This window comes from Vombatus ursinus, unplaced genomic scaffold (assembly GCF_900497805.2).
Source record: "Vombatus ursinus unplaced genomic scaffold, bare-nosed wombat genome assembly UNPS02014774.1, whole genome shotgun sequence".
Classification (NCBI taxonomy): domain Eukaryota; kingdom Metazoa; phylum Chordata; class Mammalia; order Diprotodontia; family Vombatidae; genus Vombatus; species Vombatus ursinus.
In genome coordinates, this window is record NW_020954552.1 from 9,591,494 (window position 1) to 9,612,161 (window position 20,668).

Consider the following 20,668-nt stretch of genomic DNA (forward strand, 5'->3'; position numbering starts at 1 on the left):
TTGGGGGGGGGGGGTGAGGCAAATGGATTTAAGTGACTTGCCCAGGGTCATACACCTGGTAAGTGTCACGAGTCTGGTCTGAAATCAGATTTGAACTCAGGTCCTCCTGACTCCAGGGCTGGTGCTCTATCCACCGTGCCATCTAGCTGCGCCATAGATTCTTAAAGGCAAAGCTAAACACAAGCTCTGGCCAGTCTTACCAAGATGGAAAACCTCAAAAGTCTAGATCAAATAGCTGAGGACTGGAGAGTCCCATCACCAGAAGGTCGGCCAGTAGATGACATTTATTTTTGGCCATGGCAACTCATGAAACCATATACTATGGCATAGAGGAAGTATGATCTGCATGGGCAAAGACAGTACTGATTCAGATGAAATCACTTCTTCTGAAGCATTAAGATAAAGCTGAAGATGAAAGTATCTATTTGGAAACAAGCTCAGAGAAAACACTTGGAAGACTAGAATGTGAATTCTCTCCATAAACACTGACAAATCCTTTTCCATTTAATGCAAAGATAGGTTTCTGGTCTTGCCAGCTTGGTGTTTAGAGATAAAACTGTCTGGCTCCAGCCATACAGAGAGTGATAAACTGTTGTACAGAAGGGCACTTTTAATCTGCTAACACATCACTATCATCTTCTTGGATGGTGACATATCTGGAGTGTATTTTTCATTTGATACCCTGTTTTTCCATGTCAATGAAATAATTAAAATCGCTTTTGTACAAATACCACAGTGACTTAGTACTGCAGGCCTGTGATGGCAGCTCACTTCGTGAAAGTGGGGTCCCTCTCACACGTTTCCCTTGAAACAAAAGGGAGTTATGGGGCTCCTTCTGTGTCAACACTCTGTCCTTTAAGGGAAACTAGCCTGATTCAGACTGGAATTGTTCCTAGAATTGTGCTGAATGCCATTTATGTAGCAATTTTCTTAGGGAGTTTGGGACCTGGAAAGCTTGTCTTGTTGAACTTCCTCATTGAGAAGCATCATTTGCTTCTCACCATTTACATCCTCTTTCTTAGCTGATTGCTTCTTAATGATGCTATACACGTTGATGGTTTGAATTACCTCATAACCTAAAGACAGGCAAGAAAAAAGACACCATATATATATATATTTTTTTTTCTAGCAGGTGCTTTCAAGCTAATACATTTCCTTCCAGGCTAGATTTTTTAAGCATCTTATTAAATCACATCCTAAATGACCCCTGCAGCACAGTTTTTTTTCATTAGCAAGGTGAGGAGGCAGAGGGCCAAATAAATCAGAATGAACAAGGCAATAATTGTTCCTCCCTTTATATCACCTAAATATGGAAGTAATGAAGGAAGTACATGATTAAACTAAGATTTCTTTACTAGTGGCACATTTTGTTTTTATATTTAGAGAGAAAAACATCTTATTTTTGGAAATCAGGAAAGCCTTATTTCTGAATTAACTCTATGATTTTGAAAAAGGATTTAATGTTATACTTATAGAGTAGGTCCAACCAAGGCAGGTGAGCTATAGAGACAGTTTGTATGAGTTTAAGAGTTTTAGAAATGCTTGGAAATTCTCTCATAACTTCTATCCACAGACTTTGATGCCTTCAGGAATAGAAGGTCAAAATGTTTTGTTTTGTTTTGATTTTTGGATTAGGAGTGTCGTAGGTTTTGTGCCAATGCAATGGCCCTTCAGGTTGTGAGGTCTCCAGGGCACACATTCTACCTGTAGTAAGGTTTCTGATACACTCTGGAGCTTACATAAATTATAGTAGGTCACAGGGCTTTTTAGAAGTAGTATGATTTCCACAGTTAAGAAAATGGCATCAATAGTTTACAGAAACAAATAATGATGAGGTAGAAAGTAGACTTCAATAAAGCAAATATAAATCTTATTTTTATATAAAAGACCTAGCATCTAGGTACTTGGCTTATTATCCCACTCCTCACTACAATTTTTCCAAACCTTTGGCTTCCCCTCTCCTAACTATGCTTCATATTTCACTGAAAAAATTAAAATCTTTCCCTGGGAGTTTACTTTGTTCCCTTCCATCTCATTCACATAATTCAGATAACTTCTGCCACTATTTTCTCCTTTACCTGTCACATAAGAAAAGGTAGTCCTTCTCTTTGCCAAAGCAAAACCTTCAACTTACATTAATGATCCTAATCCACCCCATCTTTTTTTTTGGTGAGGTAATAGGGGTTAAATGACTTACCCAGGGTCACACAGCTAGTATCATGTGTCTGAGCCTGGATTTGAACTCAGGTACTTCTGACTCCAGGGGCAGTGCTCTATCTACTATGCCACCTAGTTGCACCACCAACCCATCTTTTTTTTCTTTTTTTCTTTTTTTAGCTAGGCAATGGGGTTAAGTGACTTGTCCAGGGTCACACAGCTAGCAAGTGTTGTGTCTGAGGCTGGATTTGAACTCAGGTCCTCCTGAATATAGGGCCAGTGCTCTATCCATTGTGCCACCTAGCTGCCCCCAACCCATCTTTTCTAGCAAATTTCCCCCTCTATTATTTCACTTTCTCATTTATCTTCACTCTCTCCCTGTCTACTGGCTACTTCCTTACTGCCCTACATGTCTCTACCATCTGCAAAAACACCCTCACTTGATCCATCCATCCCTGCTAGCTATGATCCCATTTCTCTCCTCCATTTATTTGGCCAAACTCCTTGAGAAGGCTGTCTACAACTGATGCCTTCATTTCCTTTCCTCTATTTTTTTCATATTTCTGTATTTCTGACCTTATCATTCAACCAAAACTTCTCTCTCCAAAGCTACCAGTGATCTCTTAATTATCAAATGTTATGGCCTTTTCTCAGTTCTCATCCTTTTTGATCTCTCTGAAACTCTTGACTCTTGTCAATCAAGTTCATTTTGATACTCCCTTTTCTCAATGTTTCTGTGACATTGCTCTATCTTGGTTCTCCTTCCTGTCAGTAGTAGACTCCTTCTTACTCTCCTTTGCTGGATCCAGCTCATGGCCAACAGCCATGTCACCGAGGGTTCTATCATTGGCCATTTTCTCATATCAGTCTATACCATTTCGCTTGGTGATCTCATCAGCTCGCCTGGATTCAATTATGAATTTTATGCTGATAATTCACAAATCTACTTATCTAACCCTAACCCTTTTCTTAATATCCAAACTCTCATCTTCAGCTGAGTATTGAACATTTTAAACTCAACATGTCCAAACTGAACTTGTGATCTTTTACCCCATACCCTCCCACCCCTTTTAAAACTTCCCTATTATTGCCATGAGTACCAACATCCTCCCAGTCACCCAGGCCCAGAACCTAGGCATCATCCATGGTTCCTTGCTCTCTCATCCTCTCTGTATCCACACTGCTGCCAAGTCCTTTTAACTTAGCCTTTGTAACATCTCTCATGCATACTGTTTTATCTCCTCTGACATTGCCATAACCCTGGTGCAAACCCTCATCACCTTACTCTTGCAGTACTGCGATAGTCTGCTGGTTGGTTTCTCTAACTCAAGCCTCTTCCCACTCCAGTCCATCCTTCATTCAGCTATCAAATTGATCTTCCTAAAGCATGGATCTGACCATGTCACCCCCTTATTCAACAAACTCCAGTGGCTGCCTATCACCTTGAGGATCAAATATAAAATCCCCTGGTTGGCATTCAAAATCCTTCATAACCTTCTCCTCCCCCACCTTTCTAGTTTTCTTACATCTTACATTAGTCTGCTTCACTTGCTCTGAGATCCAGAGACACTGCCCTCCTTGCTTTTTGTTATTTCTTGCGCATTCTCCATCTTCTTAAATTGTACATATTTACTTGCTGTCCTTTATACCCAGAATTATTCTTATGCTCATCCATACCTCCTGGCTTCCTTAAAGTCCCACCTGAAGTCTGATATTCTACAGGAAGCCTTTCCCAATCTCCCTTAATTCTAGTATTTTCCCTCCATTGGTTATTTTAAATTAGTTATGTATTAACTTCTTTGTATATAGTTGTTTGCATAGTTGTTTTTTTTTCCTGTAAGACTGTCAGTTCCTTGAAAGCAGGGACTTTCTTTTGCCTTTCTCTGTATCCCCAACACTTAGCACAGTGCCTCACACATAGTAGTTGTTTAAAAAATATTTGTTTATTGATTAACCTGAAAGACTTTAAATCAGTTGCCAAATAATAATAATCTAGATGTATAATCCTATCATGAAATTTTTAAAGACAATGCTTTTGATTTCCTCAGGTTAACTGAAAGTGCTCAGGTGCTAAATATTTTGATTCATATTTTAATCAATCCCTATTTTTATCAGTATAGATTTTCCTTCCAGGTCTTTTTCTTCCTGTTATTTCATATTTGAGTTGTCTCATAGATCCTTCAGAGAATCTCAATGATTCCAAGGTACTCCTGTGATCTGTTGACTCTCATTATTGCTATATGACCCACTTACTTCTTTTTCAAATACAACTTTGTTCAAAGTTCCATTGATATTTGCATTAATTGAGGTATGGGGAGAGACAGGCTCACCAAATATCTTCCATGGCCATGGAAGGAAGTATCATGAAGAAGGTTCAAATAAAAAGATTGCACAATGGTTGTTAGCTTCTCCAAATGCTCCCAGGCATAGAAGACATTGTACTAATTATTTTCCACGTCAGAACACTGCAATACTCCTCTGAGAAGTACGCGGTAATGGGTAAGAGATTAGTCTAACCATTTATATTGAAAAAAATAAAGCAAATAAAAAGCATATTGCTCAGATTATGTCAGGTCACCAAAATCATCTATTAGCACATGTATCTTAGACAACTACTGGAGACAGATAATGGACTGTGCCTGGAAGAGGGCAGGAAGAGATGTACTAAATTTACTTTCAGTGATGCCAAACTACTTACAACTGCAGGTGCCAAACTCTGTGCAATCAATGCAATCCTACTTAATTACAGAAGCACTGATCTCTTAATGAAATAGCTCAGTGGCCTTTGGAATCAATTTAAGGACCCATGATTCCATAACAGGAGTCCAGTTATCTAGCCCAGACAGAAAGGATGCATAATGATAATTAATGAATCCCTGCTGAAGAGCATTCAAGAAATGATACATAGATTAGAAATAACTAACTGGCTGTTATATTTTCTTTGAGTGTGTATTTCCAAGATAGGCTAGAGATCCTGTCAAGATGTATCAAACCCACTCATCACATCACTGATACAAGTAGGAAGAAATAATAGCAGGAGAACAAACCTGAAAGGCATTTGGAGATTTGTAAGTCCTACATAAGAAACTGAGGGATATGGGTTTACAGGTAGAATGTTCATCTCTTCTTCTAGTTGATGGTTGTGATACTGGAAGAGAATGAAGGTGTGGTGAATCACCAACAGGCTATGCAGATAGCATAAAAGAACTGAAAATAATTTCTTAGATTATGGTTGGAGACACCAAATGATGAGTTTTCCTAGCAAAGTTGAGAAATGCCTCCGAAGGTGAAAATGCTTGGCAGAAAACTCAATGACATGAGTTAAATTGAAATTTGAGAGGGAGGGAGATGGATGATAAGGAAGATGACAAGTTTTGTTTAGAAAGAACAATAGCCTGAGGTGCTCCGCTAACTTCTAGAGCAACAACAGAGAAGAAGTTTGTCTGACTCATGACTTTAGAAGAAATGTTTATATAAATGCAGTCAGTTGAGTCAGTCAAGAATAATTTATGAAGTGCTTACTCTGTGCCTCGCACCATGCTAAGTTCTGGGGATATAAAGACAGACTAAAAACAGTCCCTATTCTCAAGAAACTAACAGTCTAATGGGGAAGATAGCACTCCAATAACTATGGACAATTAAGCTACGTACAGGATAAATTAGAGATAATCAACAGATGGAAGGCATTTGTATTAAGAGGGATCAGTAATGACTCCAAGAAGGAAAGATTTTAGCTGGGATCTGAAGGAACCCAGGGAAGCCAGGAGGTGAAGATGAAGAGATGAGATAACATGCCATGCATGAGATAACAGCCAGAGTACATGTCTGGACTTGGGAGACGAAGAGTCTTTGCAAGGAAAAGTAAGCAGGCCCATGTCACTGGATCACAGAGTAAACAGGAGCAAGGTGTAAGAAGACAAGAAAAGGAGTAAAGAGCCATGTTGTGAAGGTCTTTAAAAGCCACCCAGAGGACTCATATTTGGTCCTGGAGGTAACCGAGAAGTACACAGCAAGCATGGTTAAGAGAGGATTGAAGTCCAAGGTAAGGTAGGATGTAGTATATCACTTACCTTCACTAAAATTGTTCGAGATCTGTTTTTCAGTGAGTTCAGGCTTAGTCCAATAATATACTTCAACGCTCTTATCAGTATCAGCATTCATCAAGATAAGCAGAAGTTACAATTTTCAAATGGGGAATTGGAAGGCATGTTGATCATGTCAGTAAATGTGACAAAGCTGAAAGACGTTGACAGGTTAGAACAAGATCAACTCCAGCAAATGGCTTGTAATGTCCTACATTTATTTTCAAATGTCAGTTTCACAAAGCACTACTTCAATGCTTTAAGAACCCATGATTTTATTGATGTGGGCATCCCACTATGTGATCCTGGGTAAGTCAATTAACTCTTGCTTGCTTCAGTTCCACATCTGTAAAATGAGCAGGAGAAGGAAATGGCAAACTACTCCACTATCTTTGCCAAGAAAACTACAAATGGGGTCACAAAGAATCAGACACTACTGAAATGACTGAACAATGACAACACCCTTACTGAAGCAGATTGAATCCTCTTTAGACAGCTTCATGAACTTCAGTTGTGGCTAAAAAGAGATCTATCCCCTGGGAGTGAAGATGCAGATGGGAAGTGAGCTGGCTAGCGAACCGAGAGGCCAAGAAAAATCCATTATATGATAGCTGATAAAACATTTGGTGATTAGCTTCTCTGAACTCAGTGAGACTTGGTCTCAGAAAGATGGCACATAGTTCATTGCTAGACCTATACCTGAAACCTTTCCAGCTGGGTAGGATCTACCAGGATTTATTCCTTTTTTGGAAAAGCCTTAGAAAACCTAGGGTCAATCCAAGATGATATGAGGCATTAGAGTAAGACTTGGTGGAGGTTGCCCTCATATGAGATGAGGAAAACCTGGAACAATAGCAAATCTTCAGAGAGAAAGACTGGTGTCTCAACTGACTACAAAACTCAATGGGTCAACTGTGTCACAAAGGTGCCAAAACAACAGGAAAAAAGCTCTTCATTTGCATCAAGAGAAGTATACATTTCAGTACAAGGAAGATAATTATCTTTCTATACTGTTGGTGGATAGAGTATTGGACTTTGAGTAAGGGAGCCTTGGACCATAGATGTCACTTAATTTTCCTGAATCTGAGTTTCCTCAGCTGTAAAATTGGGATAATATCTGCAGTGCCTATCTCACAAGGTTGTTCTGATAATATAGATTGTTTACCAACATTATCCTATAGGTAAAATGATTTGGAAACCTTAAAGCACTTTTGTAAATGTAATTTATTATTGTTACACTGCACTGCTCAGATCTTATCTGTAGGGATATTAAAGAAGATTGTTAAAAGGGATATTAATAAATTAAAGAATATCCAGAGAAGGGTAACTGAAATGGTGAGAAGTCTTGATGTCATTTTGTAAGAGTAACAGTTAAAAAAAACAAGGTGATAGGAACTCCAGAGAGGCTGGAGAGAAATAATAACTATCTTTAGGTTTTTGAAAAATTGTTATATAGAAGAGATTAAATGAATTCCCATCCCAGAATAACAAGTGGACATTTCAGGGAGGAGGATTTCAACTTAATATAAAGAATAGTCAATCCTTTCCAACATTGGAATAGAATGCATTCATTTCAAGTTTTATTGAACACATACCATATAAAAAGCACAATGTTTTCTGAAGGTCTGAGGTCCTTGTAACTGGAAGTATTCAGGTAGAAGTCTAAACATTTGTCAAGCATGGCATAACTGGGCCAAATGACCTCTAAAGTGCTTTCCAACTTGCAAAGCCTGATTCTATGATATGCTTTCCCCTACCCCTCCCTCCTGCCACCATATGCCACAGAGTCAGCAATCTATCCTAATTGAAAATTGATTAGTATCTCCCTGGACAAGCAGATACAAAATGTTCATCCCATCCAATCATGAATTACTAATTCTACCAAAGCATCATTTAGCAAATTCTTGTTCTGATGCACTGAGTGGGAATGTTATGATTTGAAAGAATAAATGGCACATTGTTAGTAGAAGCTATGGTGTCTGAAACTTATTGCTGGAAGAAAACAAATCATTATTTTACAAGCCCAGAGACTTCTAGGAAACATATGTGAGTTTAAAAGGGAAATAAATATTTCATCTTCTGGCAACACTTCAATTAAATAGAGCTGATGGCTTAACAAGGTCACACCAGATCAGCAAGCTGGCCTTAAACACTTCCCTTTTCTCCACATGTCCCATGCTATCTCTCGTAAGTCAGGGCTAGTTAGACAGACAAGGGACTTCCTTCTCTTCCCTGAGAGATTTTCTGGGGAACATCCATCCAGCTTTCTCTCTGTTGATTCTTGGCATAAATGCATGCCTCAAAATTGCATTTTGTGATTGACTTCTTCCCACATTTCATGTAAATCAAAGACAGAGACAGAACTGAATGAAGGACCTGTCCTGGCCTTAAAAAGCAGCCTTCTCCCTCACATTGATAATAATAACTATAGTCACTTCAATAGATCCACTGAGAAAGATTAGGCAAATGCCATCCATATTTTCTCATCTTGTATGATTCTTGTCCATGTGATAATAATGGCTTACATTTAAAAGACATTTCATAATTTCAGTGTTTTCTATGCTGCAATCCTGTGAGGCAGATACAGTAAACAGAATTATCCTCATTTTATAGATGAGGAAACTGAGGCTCACAGATTCAGTTACTCATTTATAGTCACATAGCTAGTAAGTGGCAGAGACATCAGGAAGGGCAAGATGATGTTCCTTGGAAAGAGCAATGTACTTGGGAGGCAAGAGGGAACTGGGCTTGACTCCAGGTTCTACTTGTGTGACCCTGGGAAATCATTTAAATGTTCTCAACTTCAGTTTCCTTATCTGTAATAGGAATTATGTTTCCCTGACTCTATAGGATGGTTATGAACAAAGTCCTTTGTAAACCCAGGCATTTAGGATGGACTACATAGAAGTGTTAGGCCTGGAGTAAGGATATATGAGTTTGGATTCTTACAGGATATACTGAGTCAAACTGAGTACAGACACTGTGTTACCCTGGCTAAGTGACTTAATCTCTATTTGCCTCTGTTATCTTTAAATGGGGATAGTAATAGCATCTGTCTCCCAGGGTTGTTGTGAAAATCAATTGAGATAATACTTGTAAAGTGTTTGGCACATAATAAGTGCTATATAGTTAGCTATAATTATTATTATAAACCTCAAAGTACTATTTAAATGTCAGTTGTCATAATAGCCGGGACTCTATTCAGAGCTTCCAACCCCAAGTCTAGAGTTTTGGCATTATTTCATGCTGACTTTTTTGGTTGAGAGGAGGATTCCTAGAGAACCCTATAATAAGGAAATCCATGAATACTAACTGTGGAAGTTACTTTAGTTAAGGACCAAATCATAAGCTGTTACCAGGAGATAGTACCACAAACTCTGAATGCATCTTCCTTCCAGTATGAAACATATGGGTTAGAATTTGTTAAAAAGAGAGACTAGTTTCCCAGAGTCATTCTTGGATATAATCAGAAAAACAAAAAGCTTCTACTACAAAAGAATGAAGGCTGCTTATGATATTGACCATCAGGATTGTCAGAATGGAGCCATGAATGTCTGAAATCACAGATATCTAATTCATGAATTACGAGAGTTTTCCGGATTGAGACTTTCTGACTCACTGGACTCCTTAGCCATATTTGCAAAAGTGAACCCCAGAAAGAACAAGGGGGAGAGTGTGGTTGTGCTGTAGAACAGTTGTATTAAACACAAGGCCAGTTGGGCTGCCCAGTGCAGCCTGAATCAGATTAAAAAATAAAGGGAAATGCTTAACAAAATAAAGAAAAATATATAACATAGATAATGTTAATATGTGGTTTTCTAAGTCAATTTACAGCCCACAGGGATCTTATGTATGGTTGAGTGGCCTCATTTCTATTTGAGTTTGGCACCATTATAGAATTCATGAGGGGCAGGAATATATAATAAGAGAAATGGAATGGAATTAACATTTATTAAGCAGCTCCTAATTGCCAGGCACTGTGCTAAGCACTTTGCAAATATTATCTCATTTGATTTTCACAACAACCCTGGGGTGGGGTGGCAGAGGTAAATGTTACTACTATCCCCATTTTATAGTTGAGGAAGCTGAGGTATACTGAGGCTAAATGACTTTCCCAGGGTCACATAGCTATTAAGAATCTGATGATGGATTAAGGGAGATCTTTTTGACTCCAGGTCCAAGTCTGGAAAGGGAAACATGAGACATATTTTGAAGTACTCTAAACTCAAAGTAGTTTATATATCATACTGGAGGCAACAGGGAGATGCTAGTTCATTTTTTAAAATTTTATTTATTTTATTCTCAACTTAAGAAATAAAACAAGCATTTCTGTAACAGAGTAAAATAGAAAAGCAAAAGAATGCTGGCAAATGAAATTTCAAATCTACTATGTACAACTTGTTATTCCTTTAAAACATATAACAAAGTTATATATATGTATATATACATATATATACATACATATATATATACATACATAAAATCATTCTATACATACTTCATCAGTTCTTTCTCTGGATGCAGACAGCATCTTCCTTTATAGTTTTTTTGTGGTTAATTTGGTTATTTATAATAGTCAAAATGTCTTAGTCACTCAAAGTTGTTTTTAAAACAATATTGCTGTTGCTGTATACAATGTTCTCTTGGTTCTGCTCATTTCATTCTTCATTATTTCATGCAAACATGCTGGAGTTGGTGGTAGAGAAGATCTAACCATCCTCTTAATTAAAGAACATTAGAAATCTCTCTTAACTACTATTCCACTTTTTTAAAGAGAGAAATTCGTTCTTCAATATAACTTAGAGAAAATGCTGTAGAAGAATTTAACCCCATGAGGACAAATGGAACAAAAGGTCTTTCTTGGTTTCAGTCGTGAAGAGATTTCTGCCTGAGCTCAGCCACTGGAATTCTCTTATTTATCTTTCTGTGTTATATGGCACCCAGTTATGAAATCTTAGGTTCTACCTGTTGTAAAAGATTTAATTGCTGAGCTGATCCCTAGACAAAGAACTCCATTTCATATCCATTCAAATCCATTAGCCTGGGACCTCCTCATACAGCCTATCCATTCTCCAGGAATGTTACTGGGGCCTCCACGTCATGTCAGAAATGCAAGCTTTCTCTCACATCTTAAAATAATTTAATAGTTATGTTGTGGCTCTCATTACCATGGTGTTCCCCAAGATCCCTAAACTTATTTCCTCCACTATCAAAAATAGCATAGGGTCATAGTCACAGAGCCAATGGTATTAATTGGAAAGGCTTTTAGAGATCACTGAGTCCAAGTCCCTTCATTTTATAGATGAGGAAACTGAGACCCAGAGAAGCCAGGTGACTTGTTTGAGGTCAGTCATACAGGCAGCAAGGGATAGAGCCCGAGCCTCAACCAAGTGTTCTTTTCACACACTAAGCTACCTCTATCTCACACTTGAAGATTATTACTTTGTTATTTTTTAGCTTTCCTTTAATTAATCCAAACCCCTTCATTTTACAAATGAGGAAACCAAGGCCCAGAGAGAGGCACTCTGAGACCAACTTAGATACCAGGAATCCATAAGCTTCACTACAAATAAAAATATGGATTTCTTTCCTTAGACTTCTTTCTCTTCCTCCCTAATCCCTTTCTCTACCACCACCTTGCTAATTTGGCCACCTTCCAGGCACTGCTTGGATAATCAGGACAGATGCTCCCTCAATGCTAAGGCACTAATGATAACTTTTAGACATGTATTTCCAACAGGGCAAGGACTGAAAAGGAAGGGACTGAAAAGTGGGAATGGAAACCTTAGGGTGGGTGAGGAACAAGGATAGAGTTTCCAGGGTATTAAGCAAAGAGGTAAAAATGACTTCTCATGCTAGTGTAAACTTAGCAACACAACTACTCAACTAACAACTTTGCTAACCAATCACCCACTTTTCTTCCTAAGGTTGCAGGAATTGGCCCAACTTTTCATTGCCATGGGTTAAAAGACTTCTTACTGATCTATAGTTAAAGAAAGAGTTCAAAGAAAAACAAGATAGAGAGGTTCAGAGGAGGGAAAATAGACATTTGCTCACAAGCAAAACCAATGCAGCCAAAATTAGAAGAGATGCAAGAAATTTGGGGAAATATCTCTGCAGCAAAATTCTCTGATAAAACTTTTAGTTTTAAGATGTAGAGAACTGATTCAAATTTAGGAGACAAAGAACCAGTCCACAATTAATAAATGGTCAAAGACTACGAATAGAAAGTTTTTAGATGAAGACATTTAGACTATTGATAACCATATAAAATGTTCTAAATTATTAATAATTAAGGAAATGAATTTAAAACAACTCTGCCATCAGATTGACAAAGATGACAAAAAAGAAAATGACAAATGCTGAAAGTGTTGTGGAAAATCAGGTATATTAATGTACCATTGGTGGAATTGTGAATTGGTGTGATCATTCTGGAAAGCAATTTCAAACTATACTCAGAAAGCTATTAAACAGAGTATACCCTTTGACCTAGTAATACCACTAGAAGGGGGGGAGGAGTTGACAGGCAGAGCAAAGATAGTGGAGTAAAAGCAGGGACTCATTTGAGCTCTCCCCCAAACTCCTCCAAATACCTGTAAAATTACTCTAAACAAATTCTAAAGCAGCAAAATCCACAAAAAGACAGAGTGAGACAAATGTCCAGCCCAAGACAATCTGGATGGTTGATTGGAAAGGTATATCATGCCAAGCAGGGAGAGGAGTGCCGTTCAGCATGGGTGGACAGGCCTCAGCGAAACTGGAGCAGGCCTCAGAGGATTGAATCATGGACAGCTGTGATGGTTTCCAGACCTTTCAACCCATGAACACCAAAGACAGCTTAGAAGGTCAATGGGAAAAGTCTGTGACTGCAGTGAGAGAGAGAAGCGCTTGGTCCTCAACCCATTTCCTGAGCCTTGTCCCGGGGTGGCAGCTGCTTCCAAAGCTTCTGGCCCTCAGACTGAAGGGGAATCAAGTGACTGATCAGAGGGGGATGGCAGGGATCTCTCTGCTGGTGCAGGATTCTGTTGTTTTGCCTGTGCTTGGATATGGGTCACAGTCCTGGGTGGCGATCCTGGGGCAAGGAGGAAAGCTGGTGTGGTGGAGCTTGTGGTGGCAGTGGAAAGGGAATCCTTCTCACATTTCCAAGACAGAAAAGAGTGCTTGTGGTCACTCATAGACCAGAGCACAGGCCAGGAAAGGAGTAAACACCCTGCCTTTGATCATACCACCTTGGAAGAACTGAAAATTTTCATGTCTCTAGAAGGATCTCTGAAAACAGCTGCAGAAAACCCCTGAAGCTTGGGACAGTACATTCTCCACACTGGAAACCGACCCCTACGTTAACAAAGAGTTTGTAACTCAAGTAATTGGCTGGGATCATGAGCAAGCAGTGCAAAAAGAGTCAGACTATAGAATCTTACTTTGGTGACAAAGAAGATCAAAACATACAACCAGAAGAAGACAACAAAGCCAAAGTTCCTACATCCAAAGCCTCCAAGAAAAAATATGAATTGGTCCCAGGCCATGGAAGAGCTCAAAAAGGATTTTGAGAAGCAAGTAAGAGAAGTAGAGGAAAAATTGAGAGTGACGCAAGAAAATCATGAAAAACAAATCAACAGCTTGCTAAAGGAGACCCAAAAAAATACTGAAGAAAATAACACCTTAAAAAAATAACCTAACTCAAATGGCAAAAGAGATCCAAACAGCCAATGAGGAGAATACCCTAAAAAGCAAAATAGGCCAAATGGAAAAGGAAGTCCAAAAGCTTACTGAAGAAAATACTTCCTTAAAAATTAGAATAGAGCAATTGGAATCTAGTGACTTCATGAAAAATCAAGACACTGCAAAACAAATTCAAAAGAATGAAAAAATAGAAAACAATGTGAATTATCTCATTGGAAAAAACAACTGACCTAGAAAATAGATACAGGAGAGATCATTTAAAAATTATTGGACTATCTGAGTGCCATGATCAAAAAAAGAGCCTAGACATTATCTTTCAAGAAATTATCAAGAAAAACTGCCTTGATATTTTAAAACCAGAGGGCAAAATAAGAATCCACTGGTCACCTCCTGAAAGAGATCCCCAAAGGAAAACTCCTAGGAATATTGTAGCCAAATTCCAGAGTTCCTAGGTCAAGGAAAAAATATTGCAAGCAGCCAGAAAAAAACAATTCAAGTATTGTGGAAACACAATCAGGATAACACAAGATTTAGCAGCTTCTACATTAAGGGACCAGAGGGAATGGAATATAATATTCCAGAGGGCAAAGGAGATAGGATTACAACAAGAATCACCTACCCAGCAAAACTGAGTATAATCCTTGAGGGTAAAAAATGGATATTCAGTGAAATAGGGAACTTTCAAGCATTCTTGATGAAAAGACTAGAGCTGAATAGAAAATTTGACTTTCAAATACAAGACTCAAGTGAAACATGGAAGAGGTAAACAGGAAAGAGAAATCATAAGAGACTTATTAAGGTTGAACTGTTAGCATTCCTGCATGGAAAGATGATATTTGTCACTCATGAGTTCTTTGTCAGTATTGGGGTAGTGGGAGGGAAAAAATTATGTGTATGTATGTATATGCATACATATATATTCATAGATAGAGAGGTAAATAGATAAATAGATGGATAGACAGATAGATAGAGGGCACAGGGAGAGTTGAAGATGAAAGGGTGATATCTGGAAAAAAAATTTAGGGGTGAGAGAGGATTATACTGGAAGAAGGAGAAAGAGAGAGGTAGAATGGGATAAATTATCTCACATGAAACAGACAAGAAAAGGCTTTTGCAGTGGAGGGGAAGTGGGGGAAGGTGAGAGGGAATGAGTGAATCTTAGTCTCATTAGATTTAGCTTAAGGAGGGAATAACATACACAATTGGGTATGGAAATCTATCTTACTCTCCAGGAAAATAAGGGGGGAAGGGGACAAGAGAGCAGCGGGATGATAGAGGGGAAGGCAGATTGGGAGAGGACATAATCAGAAGCAAACACTTCTGAGGAGGGATAGGGTCAAAAGAGAGAATAGAATAAATGGAGGGTGGGATAGGATAAAGGGAAATATACTTAGTTTTTCACAACATGACTACTATGGAAGTGTTTTGCATGACTACACATGTATAATCTGTATTGAGTTGCTTGCCTTTTCAATGAGGGTGGGTGGGGAGGGAGGAAAGGAGAAAATTTGTAACCCAAAGTTTTAAAAACACATGCAACTGGGAAATAAGAAATACAGGAAATGGGATATGTACATCTATCCTGTCCTACAGGAAAATAGAAGGGGAAGGGGATAAGAGAATGTGGGGAGAGATTGAAGGGAGGGCAGATTAGGGGAAGGGGTGTACAGAATGCATGCCATCTTGGGATGGGGGGAGGGAGGAGATGGGGAGAAAATTTGGAACTCAAAATCTTGTGGAAGTGAATGTTGAAAACTAAAAATAAATAAGTTTATTTTAAAAAAAAAGAAATTATGAAGGAGATGGTTTCAAAGAAACCTGAGAAGACTTCTATGAAGTGATAAAAAGTGCAGTTAGGAGAACCATTGACCAATCACAATTCCAAAGACTTTTTATGAAACATGCTACCCATTTCCAGAAGTGATGGACTCAGAGTGCAGATTCAGGCTTTCTTTTCAAAGTGTGGGTAGGGAACATAGACAATGCAAGAATTTGTTTTGACTGGTAATGTGTTTTGTTTTTCTTCCTCATTAGGGTGGGAAGGGGAGATGATAAATTGAATTTAAAAAAGACTTCTTTCTATGTCTTCCTACTCCCTACCCCCATGCCTTCTAAGTTTTACTCTCACTCTTTATGGATAATTGCAAGAGTGGAATCCAATGAGTTCTTTTTTATATAAACAACAGAAGAAGTAAAATTAATCTATATTTCAGATTCAGGCTATTTTGGGCATTTTATCACAGTCTTAGGGAGGTGGGATGGGGACTATGGGAGCAATAGAACAGAGCAGGATTAGGTGAAGGGATAGGGGAGTGATGACATGGATGGGTAGGTGGGGACAGCAGTCTGGGGTTGGTGGTAAGAGAGATCTAGTCACCCTCTTAATTAAAAAAGAATGAAAGTCTCTCTTACCCATCACTCTACTTTTAATCTCCTGAATTACCCTGCTCACTAATAAAGAGATATTTATTCTAGGAAGCTGAAGGGGTGGCAGTCTAAACCAAAAGCCAAGGAATTACCTAAGATACACTCACAAAGAATGGTTGTGCTGTTCCTGAAATACCAAGAAGAGTGTGAATCTATGCCTAGTCAAACCTCTGTAATATACAGTTTGTACTAAAAGAGTTCAACTTGTTTGTAAGGGCAGCTGTTAACATCTGCTCTGGGTGCAAACATAAATCTAGCAGTTATTTACATTACCTGCCCATTGCAAATTGTAATTGGCACAGAGTATTAAATTAATTAAGTGCGAAAGTGCATAAGGAAGGCAAAGCAAGTAGTGAGTTTTGCTTCAAATTTTCCTTCTTCATGAGTGCATCCGTGGGGGAAAAACTTCACTGTTTGGATTTAAATTTTCAACAAAAACAAATGCATTTCTTCAACTTCACCCAACTCAGAGATGTATATTGAGGCCTTTTTTTTTTTTTTTTGGCAGCTAGGTGGAGAAGGAGTTAGAGTGCCAGGACTGGAGTCAGGAAGACACCTCTTGCTGAGTTCAAATCTGACTTCAGTCACTTACTAGCTGTGTGACCCCGGGTAAGTCACTTAACCCTGTTTGCCTCAGTTTCCTCAACTGTAATAATGAGCTGGAGAAGGAAATGGTAAACCATTTAAGTGTCTTTGCCAAGAAAACTCCCCAGATGGGATCATGAAAAGTTGGACACAACTGAACAATAACAACATCTTTTTTTTTCCTTCTCTTACTCAGTGTGGAAAGACGGCAGCCACCCACCTGCCAAAGCCCACCCTGAGGGACATGGAAGTTTTGACCTTCTCTATCTCTGAACTGGAACCGTTTAGTCCTTCTTAGGCAACCTGGTGACCCTCCCTATAAACCCCCTTCCTGGAGTTTCATCATATGGATTCCAGACTTAGTGGAGACCTCTGATTGGTTTTAGCCCTACTTCATATGGCTCAAAACTCCCAAACTCAAGTGTTCCACCAACTTTAGCCTCCCCACTATCAGGGATTATAGGAATGAGCCCCCACTCCCAGCTGGATTTATTTAAAAACATTATTGACTTCTAAGCTATATTTTCTCTAATTTCCTCCACCTATTCTTCCATCTCTGGACCAGAACTTCTCTAGGTCCTAAGGCAGGCTTTTAAAGTAGATAAGGGACTTCCTCAGATCTCTGATTAGATTTTTTTTGTCACCAACTTTCTCTGCTGTGGAGTAATTGACTAAGCCAGAACAGGCATTTGTTTTGGCTGTCAGTAAACTCAGTTGAAAGCATTGGGTTACTGTATACTTACAGGAATTCTGCTCAGGCCATCAATGGAGCCAACTTCGGTTTTTCCTCCAACTTGACACTGGGCAAGGCATTTAAGTTCTCAATGTGACCATTTTCCCTATAGGAAAATAATAATATTTACTTCTTGCTCACTAGCCAGTATGTTATGAGGGTAAATAAGGCTGGAAGAGGTTGGAAGGGAGTTGGAAAAGAGCATGTATGTGAATGTGTGCAAGTATTCATGTGGTATGTAAGTGGTTATTTAACCTCCCAGAGTGTTCTGCTATGGAGTTTCTGGGAAGGTGGCAGCAAATGATGCCCAAGTTGTTAAACTTGTTTCCTACCTGCCAAAGTCATGCCACGGGCAAGGCTTCATAGTGCAAAGAAAGTTCCTTGTTTTGAGTCGGATCTTTATTTTCAGTAATTTCAGTTAAAAAAATAGATGAAGAAGAGGGTGTAGCCCAATTTTCTCTTTGGAAAATCAAATAGTGGTTAGGGGCACATATAGGGGTTTTGTTCCCATTTCATAGTCAATGTTCATAGTCCACCCATATGGATGATAGATGTAACATCTGGGGTGGGGGTGGAAAGCTGGAGCATACCCCAGATAGATCATGTTTCTGATGTGCAGAGGTGTTCCTCTTCAGAGTGTGGAAGGCCCATGACATAATCTGACACCTTCAGATCTTACAGTGTGACAGCAACTAGAGCGGTATCATAATTGAACAACATGTCCAAAAACAATGGTTGCAGGAAGAATCTTCCTCTGAGAAGCACAGCTGCTTTTTCCATTTACATGATGGGAAATGGTTCCTCAACCACAATGCCTATTTTGTTCAAGTGTGGTATTTGCCCTCCCTATTAGTGCGGCATTTCCAGAGCTCCTGATTATAAGAGTGTCACATAAAGCCAGAACCTGAATTGGATGAGATTGCATAAGGGGGAGGGAGTAATAGGGTGATGCTTGAATTATCTCCTCTCTACCATCTGTCTGGAGATTTAATGCATTTGAGCATCTGTGACAGCTCAAGCCTGCCAGCCCCTGCTATAAACCAGCCTTTTAGTAAATAAGTCCCTTTCTTAGAACCTCAGTGCCCCAACTAACTTTGTTGGCTCAATGTAGGCCTGGAAACTGAAAGCACAGAATTTTAGATTGTCTAACCCTTGTAGTCTCCTCCATATCTGTATTTAACTGTCAAATTTGAAAACAAATGACCAAAAAGTTACAGAGGTTATACAACCACTGCTAACTCTGAAAATACCAAAGAGCTCATACAGGTTATCACAACCACAGTTATCTCTAAGAAATAAAATAAGATAAAAACAAAGAGCCACCAGTGGTCATAAGTAAAAAGCTTTCTTCATTCCATTGGAGGTGGGAAACAAGCACATGTACCAGGGCCTCCTCTAGGAGGAGACCCTCTTTAGGGAGGCCAAATCTTGACACCTGGAGCAGTGGCTGTGCACAGAGCTGTAGCACTGACAATGAGGGGTAACAGCAACAATGAGACAAGTTTGATTTATAGCAGGGCTTCATGACTGGAACATGGTTCCTGCAGGTGCTTGTCCAAGCTCTGGGACCACCTGGTGCTAGTGTGTAACAATTCTGGGATTTTGCTGCAACTGAGTCCATCCAGAGAGGGAGTTCAAAGATGACAAGCTCAGTGTGCAGCTTGCTTGCTGGGCCCTAGCTCTGGAAAACAGGGTGTCTCCTAATAGTAAAAAAAAAAAAAAGTAAAAAGAGAGGGGTGGTCTTGGCATGGGGATCCTGACAGAGAATCAACTCTTCAGTGCCTTCCTAGAAACACATACAGCACAACATGGTGTGTCCCATGCATTCTAGGGCTACATAGCTAGAATCATAATTTTCCTGTCTGCTTGCTGTAAGAATAATGCACAAAATCCTGAGTTAAAGAAGTCTGACTTTGGCACATTTTTATCTTTCTTGGGGAGCTTCCTTATGGCATATCCCCACCTAGGCCTGTGGACTGTGGGTAGTGAGACTGTGGCACCACAGGAGCCTCCCTGATAAATGCTTGCAGATACTTTTCAGCCCAAGGCCTGCTCTGCATGCCAGTCTTTTCTGTAGGTGAGCCCCAGAATCTGACTTTTCTTTTTCTCTTGGCAGTTACTGCCACAATCCTTTCTTCTAATCTAGCATTGCTCTCACCCAAGGGAACGTAGTTTTCCAATTTTTCCCCTACCCTACTGCCTCTGAAATAAATTCTCTCTTATGTCTCCTGAGGGTATTTTTTTTAACTGTAGAGAAAACAGATAGTAGATTAAAACACAAAAAAAAGGGGGGGAAAGAGTAATGGAATTCTACTTATAGTAGAAGTAGTCATAAAAATACATCTGGTAAACAGACTTGGTCTTCAGTGAACATCACCTGCTTCCCTTCTCACCTTAGCCTCATAAACTTTTGCTATTGTTATTCAGTCGTGTCCCACTCTTCATGACCCATCTAGTGTTTTCTTGGCAAAGATAATGGGGTAGTTTGCCATTTCGTCCTCCAGTTCATTTTACAGATGAGGAAACTAAGGCAAACAGGATTAAGTGCTTTGCCCAGGGTCACACAGCTAATAAGTGTCTGAGGCAAGATTTGAACTTGAGAAGATGAGTCTTCTCAATTCCAGGCTCAGCACTCTATCCACTGTGCCATCTAGCTGCCTCCTTCATAACCCTTGTCCTCATTCAAAACTCAGGACAAGTGCTCCCTTCTAAATGAGGCCTTTCCTAATAGCACTCCACCATAGTTTTTGTGTCTCCCCTTACCCAGTAACTTTACATTTCCTTTGTAGATTTTCTATCTCCTTACATGTGTACATGTGGCTTTCCCCTCACAGAATATCAGCTCCTTAAAGTCGGGGACTGTTGGTTTTGTCTTTTTATCCCTAGCACCTTGTACAATGGCTGGCACATGGTAGGCATTTAATAAATGCTTCCTGGTTGATGAAGTGTCTAAGTGGCAGGAGGCCTTAATCTTTATTAGCTCTCACCATTTACTGAGAAA